The 21,011-nt window shown below is 39.7% G+C and overlaps 1 long non-coding RNA gene across 1 annotated transcript in view; it reads right to left on the bottom strand.

The window, feature by feature from the left end:
* Positions 1 to 10,277: 10,277 nt before the first annotated feature.
* LOC311629692 overlaps positions 10,278 to 21,011 on the bottom strand; it is an 82,430-nt gene continuing 71,696 nt past the window's right edge. Inside the window, exons 3-4 of the long non-coding RNA XR_014796237.1 lie at positions 14,336 to 14,437; positions 10,278 to 12,931 (exon numbers count right to left, since the gene is read on the bottom strand). This is a non-coding gene — a long non-coding RNA (uncharacterized lncRNA). The remainder of the gene's footprint in view (positions 12,932 to 14,335; positions 14,438 to 21,011) is intronic.

The raw sequence follows: 21,011 nt of genomic DNA, 5'->3' as shown, positions 1-21,011 counted from the left end.
GACGGAGAGGTCAGAGGACTAGAGGTTCTGACCCGGAAGAACTGGAGAGCTGGGTGTTGGAAGGATGCGACTTTGTGGTTCATTGAATGTGAAGTGCAAATGTAAAACTCTTTACTTGCCTCTCCCACCTTGGAATTCCTCTTCTTGTGACCTAGAGCCTGTGGATTCGACTCAACAATTCCACTTTTAGGACTTTGCCCCCAAAATATGGTGGTAAAAATATGAAAGGCAGATGCACCATTACTCACTGCAGCACTATTTATAATAAATACTGGAAATTACGCCCCCAAAAAACTCCTCAATAGAGAACTGGTTGAAGAGATTGTGGTACAACAGTACAATGACGTGTTCTATACAGAACTGGGTTAATCTCTAAAATAGATTGTAAAGTCAAAGCAGTTAAGGGGAGAGATAATAGTAATACTAAATATATAAAATGTTTGGTTATATTTTTAAAATAATGGAAAGGAAATTTGATTTAAAAAAAATATTACCTATGGGGAAGAAAGGGAATAGGATAGAGGAGACAGGGATAGAAGCTAAACTTCTTAGAATATATCTTATGTAATAAAAATGACTGTAGAACGATATAAACATTTCATATCATAAAATTAAATTTACAAAAAGCAGCCTCTGAAAATTAAAAGTAAAAACTCATGGATCTAACTGATCTGCTTCGTGGCATAATCTCAAAAACACATACCATTTCAAGTAACTTTATTTTTTCCATTATTTTCCTTCATTCTACTAAAATTTAACACATATATAACAAAAATACAAATAAATATCAGTATATATAGACTAATTATAGCAAAATATGTTTACTTTTATAGAACTTTGTTACTTCAGGACCGAAAATCTTACACATTTCAAGTACTTTTAAACCATCAAATTATTGTACACCTAAAGAGAGGACAAAAAAAGTCAGCTGTTTTAAGTAATTATATTGTTGGTAGTGATGAAGGCATTGTTAATCTGACACTGAAATGAAATGGCTTTGCTGGGATTTCTGTAATGGGTAAAAGGAGATAAAAATGTAAACTGTGTGAATTTAAATAAAAACCCTATAGTCCTGAATTTTCATCAAAAGCATCATGATCAATTTTAGGCTCATTGAATAGCCAACCTAAGTAACCATGAATATGTCTAGTTCCTAGATTGTGACCTCTAATTATCATTTTTCATTCAAAGAAACTAAGATTCCTTGGAGTGGCAATTCTCAAATATTTTGCTCCCCAAACTTCTTTAAACTCTTAAAAATTGGTGAAGACCCCAAAGAGCTTTGTTTACGTAGGTTTTATTTATATTGAATTACAATAACACTAGAAATTAAAATAAAATTTAAAATAACAAGCTATCCATTAACAATTATTTAGTGAGAAGAGTGTCATTGTTTTTACATTTTATAAATTTCTTGAATAAGAAATTTAAGTTTAAGTTTAAGTAGTGACAGGAGAATTCTTATAACTGCTTCTGCATTCAATCATATCACACAATATCACACATCATATAGCCTATGGGAAACTTCATAACCACTTGTGAGAGAATGAGAGTTTAAAGGGGCAAATAGCAATTTAGTGTTATTATAAAAAAAATTTTGATCTCACAGACCCCATGAAAGGATCAAAGGGACTTCCAGGGGAAGGGGATGGTCCCCAGATTACATTTTGAGAACCATTAATAGCTAATTCCAGGTCTGAGTTAGGAAATGTAAAAGAAGCTTGTTTTAGCAAAAAGCAGGAGACTAGTAGAGTCAGGTCAAAAGGATTCAGGAGCTAAGCTGAATAGACTTCCATTCGTCAAAGATTGAACAACATGATTAAAGCATTAATAAGTATAATGACATCAGAGGATTGAAAAATATAAAATACATTCACATACATAAGTTTATAATGATTTTTAAAAACTCATTGGTCACTTTTAAATGGCATTAGGGAATCAATTCCTCATTTGGAAAACTGTTAAGTAGAAGAAAAATTACGCATTTTTTCTGGTCTCTATAAGTTGCATCTTAGAGTAACAAGTTTATGAGAGGAAATTTCTTCAAAGAAGCAAAAAACAAAACAAAGAAACAATAAAACAAGGAGGGAAGGCAGTTAGAATATCACTATTTTGCAATTATTAGTTCATTAATGAATCAATGCAGTGATCAATAGCTTCCGATATCTCAAAAAGAGAGCAACTGCGCCTCCTATTGGAAGCTTACCTCATGCCTGTGAAGTTACTTTCCAAGCAAAAAATTGAACCTGATCAAATTTCTAAATCTAACTACTCATTTAATGGCAATACAGAGGAACTCCTGTACAACACTGAAGGGACGTTCAGAAAAATCCAGATTGTATTATAGAAGCTGCAGAGAAGTGATTGTTTCTTAAACAAAAAAAAACCAAAAATATCGAGCCCTAGCTGGTTTAGCTCAGTGGATAAAGTGTCATCCTTCAGACTGAAGAATTGGGAATCATTGATTGGTTGCCTCCTGCACACCCCACACTGGGGGTCAAACCCACAACCTGGGCATGTGCCTTGACTGGGAATCAAACCATGATTTCCTGGATCATAAGTCAACACTCAACCACTGAGCCATGCCGGTCCGGCGTGTGATTGTATTTTTAAAGGGAGATTTACCGCTTAGAGATACCTTCTGAAGTATTTATGGATGAAATGATGTGATATCTGGAATTTACTTCTTAGTAACTGGAGAGGGAGAAAGAAGTATGGTGGAAATAGATTACTAATTAATTGGTAATTGTTGAAGCTGTCTAATAGGTAAATGGAGATTAATTATATGCCTCTTACATGATTTTGTATATGTTTGAAAGTCTTCCAAATAAAAACTTTTTAGAGATCTATGCCTTAAAGTAGTAAGTAAAGCACTTAAGCTATTTTTAATCCTCCTTCTGTTTTATAACAGCTACATTTCCGATTAAAACTCTGCAACCTGCCGAATCCGGTTTGGCTCAGTGATAGAGCGTTGGTCTCCGCAGAAAGGTCCCAGGTTCGATTCCAGTCAAGGACATGTACATTGGTTGCGGGCACATCCCCGGTAGGGGGTGTGCAAGAGGCAGCTGGTCGATGTTTCTCTCTCATCGACGTTTCTAGCTCTCTATCCCTCTCCCTCCTCTCTGTAAAAAATCAATAAAAATATATTTAAAATAAAATAAAACTCTGCAACCTACTTAGGCTAACTCTCAACTCTGTTATGAGGAAATCCAAACAATTGGTACTCAAGAGAGAGTAAGTCCGTGAGTGCTGACTCCCCCCAAAAAGGACTGATGTATGTCCTCAAAGAGTCATTTGAAAACCCAAATAAATGTTTCCTTTGTGATAGAGTTAAAGACATCTAGTAATTTCTTGAATTTAGGGCTGGCTTTCTGATTAATTCTGGAAAACTACTACTCTTTTCCCACCTCCCACCACCACCACCACCACATTTAAAAAGAAAAAGAGAGAAAATCAATATTGTTTTTGGAAAATATACTCCTGTACCACTGGCTGCTGCTTACCATATTTCCACCCCTTCCCATTTATCTATGGCTGTGAAACCATGAAGATGAGTGAAATAAAGCACAGTAGGGAGCATGTTCAACTTAGCAACCCTGGGAAACGTGTATTCACAAAATCAGATGGTCTTCCAGTACCTGGATAACTACTGAATATTCCCGCAAGGGGGCACTCTGGCTCACTGAAAAATTAATGCAGTTAAATTGGGTTTTATGTAAGGTTTATTAACCAGCCCACAAAACTTGGAAAGGGCAAGGTTGGCAGGACTACAGCTACCTTAGTATTCTTTTGAGATTAATATAGCAGAATAAGTTGGCTTCTCAAGCACTTAGGAGTCAAAGGCAATGTTCATTTACTCAAGTTTTTATTTCTAGTTGGATCCCTGCACATTCCATGGCCAGTGGTGCCAATCAGACACTCCAGAAAGAGTCATTGATTAAAATCACTAATTCTAAAAAAGAAGGCAATTTTGCCTTGAGTTCTCTATAAGAATTTCTCAATTTTTTGTTTTCATTTCAACGATAATTTAAAACATTTAGTGTGAGCATATTCTGGACCATTGGATAACCACCTTATTATAACCAAGTACCCACATTTGCGTGTGTATTTACTAGTACAATTGCACGGTAGCCTAGTGGAGGCCACGTGATGATATGGTGCATGATATGAATAAAGTTTCACTTCATTCAAATAGAGGGATGAAATCTTATATATATGGACTAGAAACAGTTCATTCAGTGAGATAATAAATATGCAAAATGAAAAAGTTTTCATTGTGCCTTCTCATTGTTTTAATATTTTGTTACTATTGCAATTTGGAGGGTGCTATTAAGCAGATCAGCCCAATAAAACAATGAATTGGCTAACTTTAATGTCATTGCTTAAAAGGAACAATAAAACAATGCTCCAATGCTCAATGACTCAAATAATATTCCAGGTTGTTAAAAATAAAGGCAATACACAACAAAGCAGAAAACCTCAAATGCATCTGTCTGCTATTCAATCATTCTTTTTGTTTTATTAAAACAAATTCATTATGTAAATTTTATTAGTATTAGATTTTTGTTTGTATTTAATCTGAAATTTTTGACTTTGTAGTTGAAAAAAGAATATAGAGATTTTATGTGAATATTTAAGGAAAGTTATAATGAAAATTATTTTATTCTAGGAATATGTAAGAATTTGTCTGCCCTCCTTTAAAAGAGATTATTACATTGCTTAAAATTTAAAAACACTTGATATATTTCACAGAACATCAAGGCTAAATGTTTAAATCTTAAATTTTCTGAAATTTGCCAAAAGGACAAATTTTCTTTTCTTCCTTCCTTTTTTTCTCTTCTTTCCTTGCCCTCCCTCACACTGCCCCACTAGCAACTATTTTCCTCTTTTATCTTCTTAATTTTAATTGGTTTTCTTGGATGAAAGAGATGGCTTGTGGATTATAACACAAATTTACATAATCATTGATAAACTTTTCTTTCACCTTTTACTTATTAAATCCAAGAGTCTTAAAGTCCTTAGTGCAAGTAAAAAGGAAACACATTGTTTAAAAATTTTAATTAACATCAAAACCCTTTATCATTATGAAATGCAGCTGTTTTTTGTTTGTGCTTTTGTTTCTTTGCTGATCATAAATTACCTTTGATCTCCACACACCTGCTTTGGTGTATTCATGGGTGTCTGTAATGAAGAGCGATGGGAACATTTGAATGGCTTCTTTGTTCTCTTTTCTGTACTTACGCATTCATTAGCATGGTGATGCAGTTGCCATCATCCAGACCTGTTATTGTTATTCTCCCCACTTTCTGGTTCATAAACACACACACACACACACACACACACACACACACACGATAGATTCTGCCTACTTCAGATAACACCACAGCTATTATCATCAATTTACTTACCTGGCAAATTTAAATTAAAAAGCAGTATGTCTAGACTTGGCCCAGAGAGCTGAGACACAAAACTAGATAAAACCCTTTCCTTAATATCTATTTTAGCCAATATCTATTTTATCTATATTTCCTTAATATCTATTTTAGCCAATTATACCAATACTTGTTAGCATTGTTCAATTCATTGAACGTTACTTGAACTTTTTATCTGCATCTTTAGGGAAAGAACATTTCATTCATTGATTATACCAATATTTGTTCAGTGAAAACAACATATATTTGTGGAGAAGTCAGAATTATAATACCTGTGATCGGCATATTATTTCCAGTTTATAAAGTACTTTCATAGACTTTCATAGACTTTATAAACTGGAAGGTGGACATCACAAGGTCACACTGAGTCCCAAAGTATCACCTCAACTAGTAGAATTTACCTTTCAACAGCCCTGCCATGGCTGCCCTCAGTGCACCCGTCAGATCAGATGGAGGTCCATATCCCCCAAGCCTACATCATCAGAAACATGTAGCCTTGGTTTTTACTGGCCTGTTTACTCAGGAGACTAACTACAATGGACTCAACTTGGTTTATCTTATGCAGGGAGAAAAGGTTACAATATCAAACCCCAAGATGTTCCTGTGGCCAAATACAAAGTTCTCTGTAACTTGCTTACTTCAAACAATGTATCATAATAACATCCCAAATATGCTCCACTCCCAAGTCTGTGTTTTTATCATGTGTGAATATGTAAATACTCTTCTAGCAACTATTTCCTTATATCATTTTTAAGTCAAGTTTCTTCCAAGATCCCATACCACAAAATCTTCATAATTTGTCAGTGCTTATAGCAGGAACCATCCATGCTTCCATTCATCCCATAAACATTTTACTATGGTTTTGTTTTAAATATATATTAATATTTCTTTATTGATTTCAGAGAGGAAGGGAGAGGGAGAGAGAGGTAGAAACATCAATGATAGGAGAAAAACATTGATTGGCTGCTTCCTGCACACCCCCTACTGGGCATTATGCCTGTAACCCTGGCATGTGCCCTTGGCCGGAATCAAACCTGGAACCCTTCCCTCTGCATGCTGATGCTCTATCCACTGAGCAAAAACCAGCTAGGGCTTTGTTTTTTATACAAGCCAGACACAGAACTGTGCTGAGAATAAATTTATGAACAAGACCCAAGGAGACTTACAATCTAATAAAGGAAGACAAGTACGGTATGTAGACAAATAAGTGTACATAATGGCTGTGGTGGGTGTGTGAATGAAGTCTCTGGCCTCAGGAAAATAAACCCATCTACTTTCTATTCATTCACACATCTGTGCATTAATCAAATATTAATCATGAGTCCCTAGCAGATGGCAGTCCTTGCCATCAGTGTCAGGAATACCGAATTAAATGAGACATCGCCCCTGCCTTCAAAGAACCCACAGTTCAGTGTGAGAGCCAGATAAGTAGTAAATAAGCAGGAGACAGTAGAGGCATATACCGTGCCAGGGGGAGCTTCCAGGGAGGCATCAGGAGAGAAGGCGCTAGAACTATCTGGAAGCAGGAGACACTGTCACTGGGCAGACAAGCAGGTACTCAATGAGGAAGCGCAGGTTGGTATGTTTCATTATCTGTGCAAGTTTAGGTTGAGGAGCAGGATGTTCAGTCAGACTCCCTCCCAGCTTGATGTGCCTATGAGCGTGCCCTGGGGGAGAGGTGAATGACGGCAGGCACCAGGACAAATGACTGGGTAAGTCCAGCTTGTCTAGTCATCATATTCGATTGGTCTGGCAGCTCGGCCTGCAGTTGCAAATCCAGATCCCAGCGATGATGTTTAGGCTCTTAGTAACTCGCCTTCACTTTGTCTGTGGTGCTTAATTTCACCCTTCTCTGCTGCACCAGTCCCACATTATAAGACCAATCACCTTCTACCCCTCGACAGCATCTCCTTATTTACTCCCCTCTTTGCTTTCTGCCACCAGTCATGCCTCCTTCCTCTCTGCCAGGCGATAGTTTCACTCAATTCCTACCTACTCTGCAGAACGTTGACCTCTGTGGTGCACTGGTTTCTATTTCTTTTGCACATTTAAGGACTCCTCTTGTGTTAAAGCTGTGCTAAATGTGACTTCCACAAACAGCTCAGGTGAACAATTCTGCTAGCATCCCACTCTGCCTTGCCTGAGTACACCCGGAACCGTTACGGCCGGGGAAAGGGCGCATGCCTTATCATGTAGGAGGACATCTTGGAATAGAGTTAACGGAGAAGTTTACTTAGTGTGAAACAATTAGTAGACACTTCACACTGTGCTCACCACAACTGGGCTGTGGGAAGCATCTGCATCCACAGCTTGCCTCCCTCACCCCATCAGCTCACACCTGTCAGAAAGCACTCCGTGGTTCCAGCTTCCGCTATTCTGCTCAGTGTTTTCAGAATTTATCAACCGTGTGCTTACTCTGAAACCTGGAGAAGAGAGTCAGAATGCTCACCAAAGTCTCCGAGGGAAACTTAGACCCAACTGCCTTTCTCTTACATCCTCCTCACTCCTTTCCTCTGGTTGTTTTTTCTCTCCTGTTAATCATGGCAATCCCCAAACAGCCCCCACATCTCACTGGCTTGAAATGGTGAAAGCATATTTCCTGTCCACGTTGCAGTCCATTGTAGGCTGTGGGGTTTGTAGGCTCCACGCAGGCATGGAAGAGCCCAGGCTGATAAAGGCTCCTACGGCCCCGGCATGGGCATCTATCAGATGAAGGGTGAGGAGGGGAGACGGAAAACAGCACAGAGGGTGATGCAGGTATTGTAGGAGCCAGGACTGGAAGGGGAGTATCTCTTCCATCCACATGCCACTTGGAACAACTCAATCACAGGGCCGAAATCAGGGGATGCTGAGAAATGTAATCCAGCTATGTGTCCAGGAAGAGAACCAGGTGAGTTTTGTGAGCAAACCCCCCATCCCTTTGGGTTAGGGAGACATTTTATATATTATACCTTCCCACAGAGGACTGTTTTCTCCAACCAGTCCAAGAAAACACCCCGCTTGACATGTCACACAATCCCAACAAGGTGTTTGATGGGTCATGGAACGTCTAGTTACATTCGTAACAAACGTCTGGATCCTGTATCTTACGCTATCTTATATAATTCTCAGATTGCCTCACATCTACATTTCTTAATTCTTCAGTGAGATTTCCTGGTGTGAGAGGAGGCAGGCTAAATGGACTGCTTTTCATAGGAAGAAGGAAAAAGTAAACAACTTTAATCTTTTAGAAGCTGAACTGAATGTGTACCCACAGATTAAGGTTTTGTCAACTGATTCAGTACAGGAGTATGAGTGGAAAGGTATTTATTTTTGAGTAGACTCTTTAAAAGAGGGACCGTTAATTTGGACTTAGAAGCATCATAAAGTTAAAAACTTGAATGTAAGAGCCGAGATGCACTCATGGCTGCATAAGTAGGGGACTCCACTAGATGGCCCTGTTTGAAAATATTACAAAGTTGGAGATGAGATGAACAGCTTTCTGCTCAATTGTAACTCTCTTACCTTTTCAGGTATGTAGGGCACTTCATTATCAGTTATAGGTTTTCTTAAAATACCACTGATGTGGCAAATTTCATCTTTTAATATGACATGAAAAAGGTTTTGGTAAAAGAATTTGGTCCAAGGCTTTCTTAATCGAGAGTATTTTGTTCTGAACAGATCATTTAAAAGGAACAACTGGCAACATTGAAATGACAACCTGTCCCCCGGAGTGCAGAATCAGCAGTGGTGCCTGGAGAGTCCAGAAGGCAGCGCGGGCTGTAAATTTCCCTTGCTCCAAGGGGAGTTTAACACAAACACAGGCTCCGCTCCTCCCTTTGTTTCAGCTCTATTCTGAGATACACATCTCAAAAACCCAAAGGTTATTCTGTTATGTTGTATGGATTCTGATTACCCCAAATAAGTCAGAACCACCAATTAAAATTTGCTTTGAAACTGGAATGGGATGATTATAATCAAAAGCTGCAAACCCAGGATTTAGCAACCAGAGCCTGGGAGATGGTATGATAAGGCATCTCCAGATTTGCTGACGAGGGAGAGCAGAGGACACCAGTGTCTCTTTTTCCCATTGGTGCATCCGTTAATACTGGCACGTTTTGTGTCAGGTGCTAGCTCTCTGTGCAAGAAGGTAGCTCATCTGATTAAAAATAAAGAAAATTAAGGTAATGGATAATGGGCCATGAATCTATCCTTCCTTTCCTTCCCTGATCCTCAGACATGCTCAAAGGAGACCAATGGTAGGACCTCCTACCCCTTCTGCTCTCATCACCTCTCTCACAAATCCGATAATACCAACACTGGTTTATTCCTAGAAACAAAGGAAGTCAACACCGGAGCCTTCTGCATCCACTTCTGCCATCCTCCCAGATTCTTCCTGTGTTTCAATGCGGCCCTCACACTACACTCAATATCACCCAACCTTTCTAATACACATCCACTGTTGTAGATAAGAAATCAAAGTTCTACATTCAGGCTAAAAGAATCTCCCACCGGTACTATGGCCATCCGTGTTATCAAAGATATTACATTGAAAACATTTCCCATCCTGGTTCTTCCAAAGTTAGGCAGCCATACGTTTCCTTATCCATTAAATGGCAGACCCACAAAAAATTGCACATTTGTGTATCCAGAGAGTTGAGGGATTAAGTTTGGCCAAGTTAAGGTGTCTGTAATTCCCCCTCTGGCCATGATAAAGTAACAGGGACCTTTTGGCCTTTAACAATTAGAAAATCAGACACACTTGGAGCATCTACTGTGAGCCACGCTGGGGTGTCAGTCCCTTTGTAAAATACAAAGATGAATAAGACAAAGCATGTGTCCTTAAAAGCCAAACCAGGATTTCTTTTTCTTTTTTTTTTTTTTTAATATATTTTATTGATTTTGTACACAGAGGAAGGGAGAGAGATATAGAGTTAGAAACATCGATGAGAGAGAGTCATCAATCAGCTGCCTCTTGCACACCCCCTACTGGGGATATGCCCGCAACCAAGGTACACGCCCTTGACCGGAATCGAACCCAGGACCCTTCAGTCCCCAACCCGACGCTCTACCCATTGAGCCAAACCGGTTTCGGCCCAAGCCAGGATTTCAATACAGAATGATCACACCCAAGCGATTCTATAATATAGAGCATGATCCATCTACTCATCTAAACTACGTATCTTATTTGGTTTCTAATTGTTCCAACTTCTTTGTAACTTTCTGCTGTGTTGGTAGTGATTATTTTAAGTCTTTCTTCAATGCCAGTAATTCTTCAGTTGTGTCTAGACTGTTGTTTGATTTCTAATTTGTTTGTATACCTATAATTAGCCTTAGCCTTGGGATTTTTCTTTCATCTCTTTCTGTTGTTTCAGCATTTTGTCTTACATTTTATTTTAGCTCTTATTTTATTGATAACATATTTTTGTTGTTTTACTTTAGCACAAGGCAATCTGAGGTACAATAGTTTTCTCTCTCTCTCTCTGTCTCTCTCTCCTTCTGTGTGTGTGTGTGTGTGTGTGTGTGTGTTTCCTCTCTCTCTGGCACATTTACAATTTCATTTTCCTCACACTACAGTTGGGCAGTCCTGTATAACTCTTCAGTTTCTCCAACTGGATGTAATTCTTCTTGACCTTCTTCTGACCTTCCCTGGAAACCATCACCCCTGTGGGCAACAACTTGGGGGCTAAATGTCACCTTCTATTTACTGTGCTGTAGCCTGAGACCTGAGAGTGGAGAGAAGAGCGCCTCCAGAGCTGCCTGCAGCCCTGGCTGGGACCCTGGACCACATTCTCTCTTCCGAGTCCCAGCAAACGTCCTTCACCAGGTCAGTCTTCCCAGTGAGGGCAGGCATTTCCTGCTCCATGGGCTCTGGTTGGTCCTCCCACTCAGCAATAGCCTTGGAGCACAGCTGGCCGTCAGCCCCTCTTGCCTCAGTAGGATCTGCAGTGGTTGCAGAGACCGCGCCAGGCTCACAGTCTCTCCACCCACTCACCCTTCTGGCCACTTCTCTTCAAATCAACATGCATTCAGGATACCAGGATTTTGTTGGCTCACCTTTCCTCAGTTCTCTTTCTGGAGAGCAGGTGTGGTAGGCAACGTTTAGAGCCAATTTTCAAACTTTATTACATGAAGTTTGATCCTTTTTCTATTTTAAAAAAATATTTTTTATAGATTTTTTTACAGAGAGGAAGGGAGAAGGACAGAGAGTTAGAAACATTGATGAGAGAGAAACACCGATCAGCTGCCCCCTGCAAACCCCCTACTGGGGATGTGCCCACAACCAAGGTACATGCCCTTGACCGGAATAGAACCTGGGACTCTTCAGTCTGCAGGCCGATGCTCTACCTATGGAGCCAAACCGGTTTCAGCAGCCAAACCGGTTTCGGCCCTTTCTTTATTTTTGATAACTATGATAAAATCTTGGCCTTTTGAAACATTTTTTTATTAATTTCAGTGGTACTGGGGAAGAACTTTTCTCTGACCTGACTTCCTTTACCCCAAACTTTCAGAACAACATTTAAACAAGCACTTCTGGTGATTCTAAGTGGGTGGTTCATGAACAAACTTAGAAAAAAAAAGGGGGGGCAAGAAATTCAGAGGCAAGGTAAAATTAACCTTAAGGATGGGTGGAAAGCAGAGAGCCTTATTTCATATTGGCTTTACATGTTGAAATGATTCCTAATTTCACATTTACTTAAATATGAATATTTACTTAAATATCATTATGCTTCTAAGAGCTAAAAAAAAAAAAAAAAATGGCCAAGACACTTGTAAGTTTTTACCCTTTCCAGTGATCAAAAGCAAGGAAGGTAAATAGTTCCAGGTTAAAAAAAAAAAAAAAATCTCACACATTAAGTGTATATTTAAAAAGAAACCCAAAGCGCCATAATCACCTAAGATATCAGAGTGGCATTGAAATGTGTCCCAAGGATGCAATACCCTCCCCCAACACGTCTACTGCTCACAGCTGCTGAGCGGAACATCTCTGACTGGCCCATGCTTTGCATTTATTTATCTTACAGAGGGAAACTAATTCTTTCATTACTTTCGGGGGATTAATTCTGTGTGCTGACTTCAACAAGATTTGACGTTTTCCATTTGTGCTCAGCCACATTTTAAGCAACACCCCAGGAGACAGAGTCAGTGCTGTGTGCAGGGATTTCACACTAAGATCAGCGAAAGGGTGGACAAATCCCTACGTACAGTTTTAATTTTGTTGTGGGGTCAGGGGTGGGGGTGGGGGGAACAACAACCGGTGTTCAGAGTCCATCAGGCCTACCTTCCCTGATGTGCCCCTCCGAGGTGCGATAGGCAGGACACAGCGCATCTTGGAGCCTGAGGACCCTTGCGTCGCAGCTTGGTCCTGAAGTCTGGTTGTAACGCAGCCCGCGTTGCAGGTCATGGGCTCTTGAGTTGCTTACCTTCTTTTCAGCATTGGCCAGGTGTGCTTCACCATGAGCTGAATTCTCTCTGTTCCTTGGATGATTCACAATGATTGCTTCACATGTCACCTTCACCTAGTGAGCAAATTTGCAAGGGCTGTTTATTCATTTTCAAGTGCGGTAATGATGCTTCCCAGTCACAACGGCTGAAGAGGCCCTGTGCGAAAGGCCTTTGCCATGGATTTCCTGGTATGTTTCACAAGGACTAGTTAGGCACAGTAGTTATGGGGGCAGGGTAAGCAGCGATTACACATCTATGTTCTGGACTCAGAAATCTAAACACTGGCTGGCAGAAACTGGTTTGGCTCAGTGGATAGAGCGTCGGCCTGCAGACTGAAGGGTCCCAGGTTTGATTCCGGTCAAGGGCATGTACCTTGGTTGTGGGCACATCCCCAGTGTGTGTGGGGGTGGGGGGTGCAGGAGGCAGCTGATCAATGTTTCTCTCTCATCAATGTTTCTAACTCTCTATCCCTCTCCCTTCCTCTCTGTAAAAAATCAATAAAATATATTTTAAAATAAATAAATAAATAATACTGGCTGGACCACTAACTGCATGACAGGGCCAGGTACTTACCCCCATTGGATCTCTCGCTCCTTTTCTGTAAAACAGGAGTAATAATGGAACCCATTGAGAGGCATTCTTAGCCCTGTGGAAATGATGGAGCTTCTGAAGATGGTTATCGTATTATTTTATTGGAGAAGACTAGGACCAAAGGTTTGATTTCATGTATTTTAAATTTTTACTGAAGTTTTTATTGTTGTTGTTGTTTAACCAATGAAAATGAACACAGTGAAGTACTTCTGAACTCAGATGCTTTTTAATTCAAGTTTTAAAAGTTTATTTTTTAACTGTATAAAGCCACTTTGTTTTATGGATAAGGACACGGAGAACTATAGAGACTTGCAGAGGTCACAAAACTGACTGGAGGTAAAGTTGATACTAAACCTCCAGTAGCCTTATTCTGGAGATACCAGATGAAAATATTCATTCTCTGCTTGCAAAGGGCTCACCTCTTAACAAATATAAAGGAAAATGTCACTGAAAGGTTATATTTTTATTTTTTGTTAATCCTCAGCCAAGGATATTTTTCCATTGATTTTTAGAGACAGTGGGAAGGAGGGGGAGATACAAAGAGAGAAGCATCAATGAGATACAGTGATTGGTTGCCTCCTGCACACACCTCTGACCAGGGCTGGGGAATTAGCTTGCAACTGAGGTATAGGCCCTTGACTGGAATCTAATCTAGGACCCTTCAGTCCATAGGCTGATGCTCTATCCACAAACTGGCTAGGGTTGAAAGGAAATATTGATTGCAGATAGTGGGCTGGATAAATTAAATAGACATTTAAGATTTCAGGGTTTTAAATGTTCAACATACATCCCGCTGACATTTATTCTCTTATTTAATAGGTTGTGGTTATTTACATAGCATGCATCCATCCTCATAGCATAACTGTCTTCTAGTCTGGTAATGTTACCTCAAATAGTGTCTTTTGGTTTCTGATAACCACACTCCGGCCTCTTGAAAAACACTTTTGAATGAATCTTGCCTCTGCCATCAGTTCAGCAGTGCCCTCAACCTATGAAAGAAATGAGATCAGTGCCACCAGATGACATATAACATCTCCTAGATGTAGCCTTTCATGAGTATAAGTGTGCTCTTCATTTGTGGTGTAGCCTGAGAAAATCCAGAATTTGAGGACATACCTGAATAGTTGCTTGAGAAATTAAATGGTTAAAAAACTGTGGCCTGTGCAATACGCAGCGATGGGAAAAGGTAAACCAGGAGAGTGGCAGCAGGCAGTGGAGAAAGAGAAAGAGAAAAGCCAAGATCAATCACACTGGACTTTTGGGTGGAGAATAGACATGATGAGTTAGGGTATATGGAGGAGAGTGAGCCAAGAATGCATCAGAAGCAGCTCTCAGAGTACATTCCAAGGTCTCTGAGGGCCAGCTCAATCTCTGACAGTTTCCATGAGATCAAACCACACTGTGAAAACTGATGTTTTCTATTCATTCCTTCATCCATGCATCCATTCACTCTAAGGAAACAACCTATTAAGGGCACAATGATCTAGGTATAAATATATTTTCTGTAGAGGGATATATAACAGAAAAATTGGTAACAGTCCAAAGTGCTCACCAGCACGGGAATGGTTAAATAAAATATGCACATCCCTCCAATGACATTTTATGCAGCTATTAAATGGGATGTATGAAAGATATAAACCAAATTGGTATGGTTATGATTATCTCTGGGACCTAGAATTACGGGCATTTTAAATTTCTGCTTTATATTCCCCCACTGTATATGACTTTCCCACCTTTCTGCTCTCATGAGCTCCAATATGCTTATTACTGAACTAGTGGCCCGTTGCACGAAGATTTGTGCAAAAGGCCTTCCTTTCCTTGGCTGCCCACACTGGTTTTCCTCCGGCACCTAGATGTAGCCTTTGTTCTGACCACGGCCTTCCCTTTTGACTCTGGGTGGAGTCTCACTCAAGCCAGAACCTTCTTCCCTTCAGCTGGAGCACAGCTCCTATAGCTACCTCTACCCCTTTCTCCCCCTCAAAGCAGGTGTCTCGCCCCGCCTGGCTGCTCAGCGCCTGCATGCATGCTACCCAGAGGCCTGGAGCAGCTGCGGGGCAGGGCCGTCACCAGCTTTGTTGGGTTAATTTGCATACTCACTCCTGATTGGCTGATGGGTGTTGTGGATTGATGGCCAGTTTGCATATTTCTTTTATATTAATGTAGATAAGAGTATTTAAATTAAAAGAACAAAGATACATAGTATTAAGGAGCCCTCCATATGGCTCAGCCTTACCGGACTTCTGCTCTGGGTGGAGCTTGGGGCCTACCTTCAGAGTAATGAAAACTCCTCATTTGCCTGGCTGGTCTTCTGTATACATAGGCTGTTTCCTCTCAGATCGAATAAGCTAAAGGGGCTTCCATTGAGCCTAATGACTAGTAATTACTTCTTAGAGAATGAGGCTCTTGAGCTCAACTTATCTTGATTTGGAAAAATAATTAACTGAATATAAAATATTCTCCCAAATGATTCAAAGTCACCACTTTGCATGAATAAGTATGAGCACGATTCGATTGCACATATACAAGTCTCCAAATACTTGTACTAGTAGATGTTTTAGTTCTGTTTCTTCCCACCAATAACTCATAAAAATCAGTGCCAATACCCCAAACTAACCACAAGGCTCTGTATTTGGGTGATGGGTCACTACAGGAAACACAAAACAAGGTCCTGCCCTCCAGCTACAAGTCTATTTCTCCCTCCTGCTCCGGGGGATGTAAAACATCAGCGGAATTAGTGAGGCAGCTGAGCCCACAGCAAATGCCCTTCCTGTGCAAACACCCTTGGCTGTCGGACCCTATCACAGGGGCCGTGAGCCCAACCACATACGACAGCAGGAACCATGGAAGGAGCACAAAGTCAGATGGGGAAGAGAGACAAACAGAAGGGAGACATGTGAAGTGATAGGGCAGCCTGCCCTTCCCCGAGTTAAGGGATTATCACCCTCTGCGCTCATGAGCTCCAATATGCTCCAGCGGCCACTCACAGAGGGTACTGAAATATTAGGTCTGTCTGAAAGGGTCAACATGGCCTTTGAAAAGCGGTTCTCCTAGCAACGGTTACCGGGTAGTATTTCACAGTATATTCAGATCAGTTTTTAAAATCCATTCACCAATTTTTTGTTACTATTTATATTTTTTATTGCTTTCCTAGAGGAAGGGTGAGAGAGAGAGAGAGAGATTCTCTCTCATCAATGATGAGAGAGAATCATTGATTGGCTGCCTCCTGCATGCCTCATACTGGGGATGGAGACCACAACCTGGGCATGTATCCTGACCGGGAATCCCACCATGATCTCCTGATTCATATGTTGACACTCAACCATTGAGCCATGCTGGCTGGACCATTTTCCAATTTTAAATATTTCCATTTTTTTACAATTATAAATGAAGCCACTATAAACATTTGTGGAAGAGGCTTTTGGGTGGGTACATATCTTCATTTCTCTTGGATCTATATATGGAATGGGATTGCTGGATCATATGATAAATGTATGTTTAACTTTTTAATAACTGCCAAAACATTTTCCAAAGTGGCTGTACCACTTTTCATTCCCACTAGTGATGCAGTGAGGTAAGAGAGGATGCTGAGGTTCAAGGTCATGTAGAGCCTTGCAGGACATATTGTCTTTGGATTTTACTCAGAATGAGATGAGGAGCATTAAAAGTTTTGAGCAAAACAGTGGCTTGTTCTTACCTGCAATTTAAATAGATCCCTCCATGTTGAGAACAGACTGTAGAGGGGGAAAGGAAGAAGAAGGTCCAGTTGGGAAGTTATTAAAATAATTCAACTGTGGGGGTGAAATACAATAGAAGCTTGGCAAAGGAAAAATAGCAGTGGAGGTAAAGTAACGTGTTCAGATTTTGGATATATAGAATTTTGAAGGTATTGCCAAATGGATTTACTGATGAATGTGGGGGGTCAAAGGAAGACAATCTTTCTTGAGATGTGGAACACTGTACAGGGGGAAGATTGTCAGTGGAGGATGGAGCATGTTGGTGGAGAATCGGGAGTTTGATTTTGGACAGTTTAAGTTTGAGATCTCTATTAGATATTCAAGGGAAGATTTGAGTAGAGCCTGTAATTTAGAAAAGGGGTAAGGGCTAGGAATGTAAATTTGAGAATCTTTTGGGGTACCGATGCCTTTAAAAGCTAAGAGACTAGGTATGGTATTACCAGGGGAATAAATAAAGACAAAGAAATAACAAGGTTGCTTGGCTAAACCCTGAAATGTTTTAACACTTAGCAGTCAGTAGATGAAGAGGACCTGACCAGTGGAGTAGAAGGAGAACCAGAGAAAGTGATGTCTCAAGCCAAATTAAGAAAGTGTTTTCAAGAAAGAAGCATAATCCACAGTCCTTAGAGATGCAAGTAAAGCCATGTCCAAGACATTGGTAACCTTTGGCAGGGGCTGTTTCAGTAGAATAATGAGATTGACTAAGTGAAAACAGTTCCTGCTTTTCTTAAAATAAATAAATAAATAAATAAATAAATAAATAAATAACCTTTATCAAGCTAATAGAAAAGATGCTGATAATTATTCCAATATGAGATTTACTGATTTTCCTCTGAGATAGTTCATATGAATTACATCAATCTTTTAAAGAATCTCATCATTAGTTAAATTAGGGCTTTTTTTTCCTCTGAGGGAAAAGTTTTAACCTTTTTAAAAAAATTTTTAATAATTTATTTTATTGATTATGGTCTCACATAATTGTCCTTATTCCCCATTCCCATCCCAACCCCCTCCCTACATATACCCCACCCTCCTGTTGTCCATGGCCACTGACTAGGCCCATATGCATGCACACAAGTCCTTTGGTTGATCTCTTCCCCTTATTCCCACCCTCCCCTACTTTCCCTCTGAGGTTTGAGAGTCTGATCACTGCTTCTCTTTCTCTCAGTCTGTTTTTGTTCATCAGTTTATGTTGTTCATCATTTCCTCTAGGTGTGTGGGATCATGTGATCCAAGAAATACCCTTGTAAGAACCTAAACTGCGACAAGCAAATTAAGGCTCTTTGTATTCTAGAAAGACATACCTTTACTTACGAAGGAGAGGGAAGATTTTAGAAAAGTAAATATAAGCGATAAATGGCACTTGATGATACTGGCATTAGAATGACATTTGTTCTTTTAAGTGATACCCAAGAAAAACAATTCTAACAGGGCCTCTGGACAGCAGCAAATAACGGCCTTCTATCTATGGGGTCAACTTGACCTATGAAAGTGCCTCCCATTTTCACCGTGAAAAATATTCAGTGGTTTGCCCTTTATTAAGTTGTTTCTTTGGCCTCGAAATAGCTTTGTTTAATTTCTAGATTGTTTCTGATTTTTTATATTCTCCAATCTCCATATTTATCCAATATTATCATATTTTGTGATATGGGAGCAGAAGGGTATTACATAAATTTTGAGTTCTTATAGAAAACAAAAGTAACCTTTAGAATCTTAAAGGAATACAAGCAAGCTTTCATGCCTCTAAATTTTCAAACATTTTTGTGAATAATAAAACATTAATAATAAAACCTTAGGTATTACAATTTTTTCTAAATTGTGTATATCTCTACAATTAGTTCTTTCAGACTTTAGTTTAAACACAATTTACTTATTTTTTCCATGGAGTATATTTATTCTCTAAATTTCCACACCGAATTTAAAAATTGCCTGGCTGGTGTGGCTCAGTGGTTGAACATTGACCTATAAACCAGGAGGTCACTGTTTGATTCCCATTTGGGGCACATGCCCAGGGTTGTGGGCCCGATCCCCAGTAGGGTGTGTGCATGAGGCAGCCAATCAATGATTCTCTCTCATTATTGATGTTTCTCTCTCCCTCTCCCTTCTCCTCTGAAATCAATAAAAATATATATTAAAAAAAAAATCAATATATTTTTATCAAATGATTTTCTGATTGTCCTTCAATTAAAATTTTTGTTTCAGTAAGGTATTAAATACCTTTAAACTATTTTACACATTTAAAATTGGTAATGGTTCATTCTTTTTAAAAAAATATATTTTATTGATTTTTTACAGAGGGGAAGAGAGAGGGATAGAGAGTTAGAAACATCGGTGAGAGAGAATCATCTACCAGCTGCCTCTTGCACACCCCTATTGGGGATGTGCCCGCAACCAAGGTACATGCCCTTGACCGGAATCGAACCTGGGACCTTTCAGTCCGCAGGCCGACACTCTATCCACTGCGCCAAACCGGTGCCCGCCATAATGGTTCATTCTTAAAACAAATTTTTATAAGTCTTCTGTATATGTGCTGCCAAAGTGAGCACTTTAGAAGTCTTCTGGACACAGAAAATCTGTTGGTTTGGGAAAGAATAAGGTGAACTAATAGCTTAGATACCATATAAAATAATAGTTAAGAATTATTGCTTTGGGGTCAGTCACCTGGGTTTAAATTCTAGGTCTTCTACTCATAATTTCACAACTTTGAGCAGGCCACTAGTCTTTCTTAGTGTCATTCTTCATCTATAAGTAGGAAAAATAGTACCTGCCTCCCAGTGTAATTATAATGATTTTATGAAATAATACATGAAAAGTACTTAATACAGGGTAAGCCTTGGGTAAATGTTGACTAAAAGATAATTATTCTTCATCATCATCATCATCATCATCATCACGATCATCATCATCATGATTATCATCAGAATTCAAACAATCTCCAAGGCCAAGTAGTTTTAAAAAAAGAAACTAGAGCAGTGATTCTCAATCTTTCTAATGCCGTGACCCTTTAATACAGTTCCTCATGTTGTGGTGACCCCAACCATAACAGTAATTTTGCTACTGTTAATGAATCATAATGAAAATATCTGTATTTTCCGCTGAGACCGGTTTGGCTCAGTGGATAGAGCGTCGGCTTGGGGACTGAAGGGACCCGGGTTCGATTCCGGTCAAGGGCATGTACCTTGGTTGCGGGCATATCCCCAGTAGGGGGTGTGCAAGAGGCAGCTGATCGATGACTCTCTCTCATCGATGTTTCTAGCTTTCTATCTCTCTCCCTTCCTCTCTGTACAAAATCAATAAAATATATTTTAAAAAAAGAAAAAGAAAACATCTGTATTTTCCAATGATCTTAGGCTCTACAGCAGTGGTTCTCAACCTGTGGGTTCTGACCATCGGTTGAGAACGGCTAGCAGGGTCGCCTAAGACCATCGGCAAACACAGATATTTACATTACGATTCATTAACAGTAGCAAAATTACTGTTATGGTTGGGGGTCACCACAACATGAGGAACATGTATTAAAGGGTTGCGGAATTAAAAAGGTTGAGAACCACTGAACTAGAGGGATGGAAAGAGAATTTGCTTTGAGTGGTGGGTGCACAGTGCAGTGTGCAGATAATGATTTGTTGAGTTATATACTTGAAACCTGTGTAGTTTTGTGAACCAATGTTACCCCAATAAACTCAATTTAAAAAGATGCTATTTGGTTTCACCTGGGAGATGTCTATTTATATTATAGTATCCACAATAAAATACACTAACAAGGAAAGGTCAGGATGATTCACTGCATTCCCTGTGATGGGTGCCAGGAGTTTTTACATACACATCTCAA

Source organism: Pipistrellus hanaki (genome assembly GCF_964339955.1).
Source record: "Pipistrellus hanaki genome assembly, chromosome: 11".
Lineage (NCBI taxonomy): Eukaryota > Metazoa > Chordata > Mammalia > Chiroptera > Vespertilionidae > Pipistrellus > Pipistrellus hanaki.
This window is presented reverse-complemented; position numbering and strand designations above follow the sequence as displayed.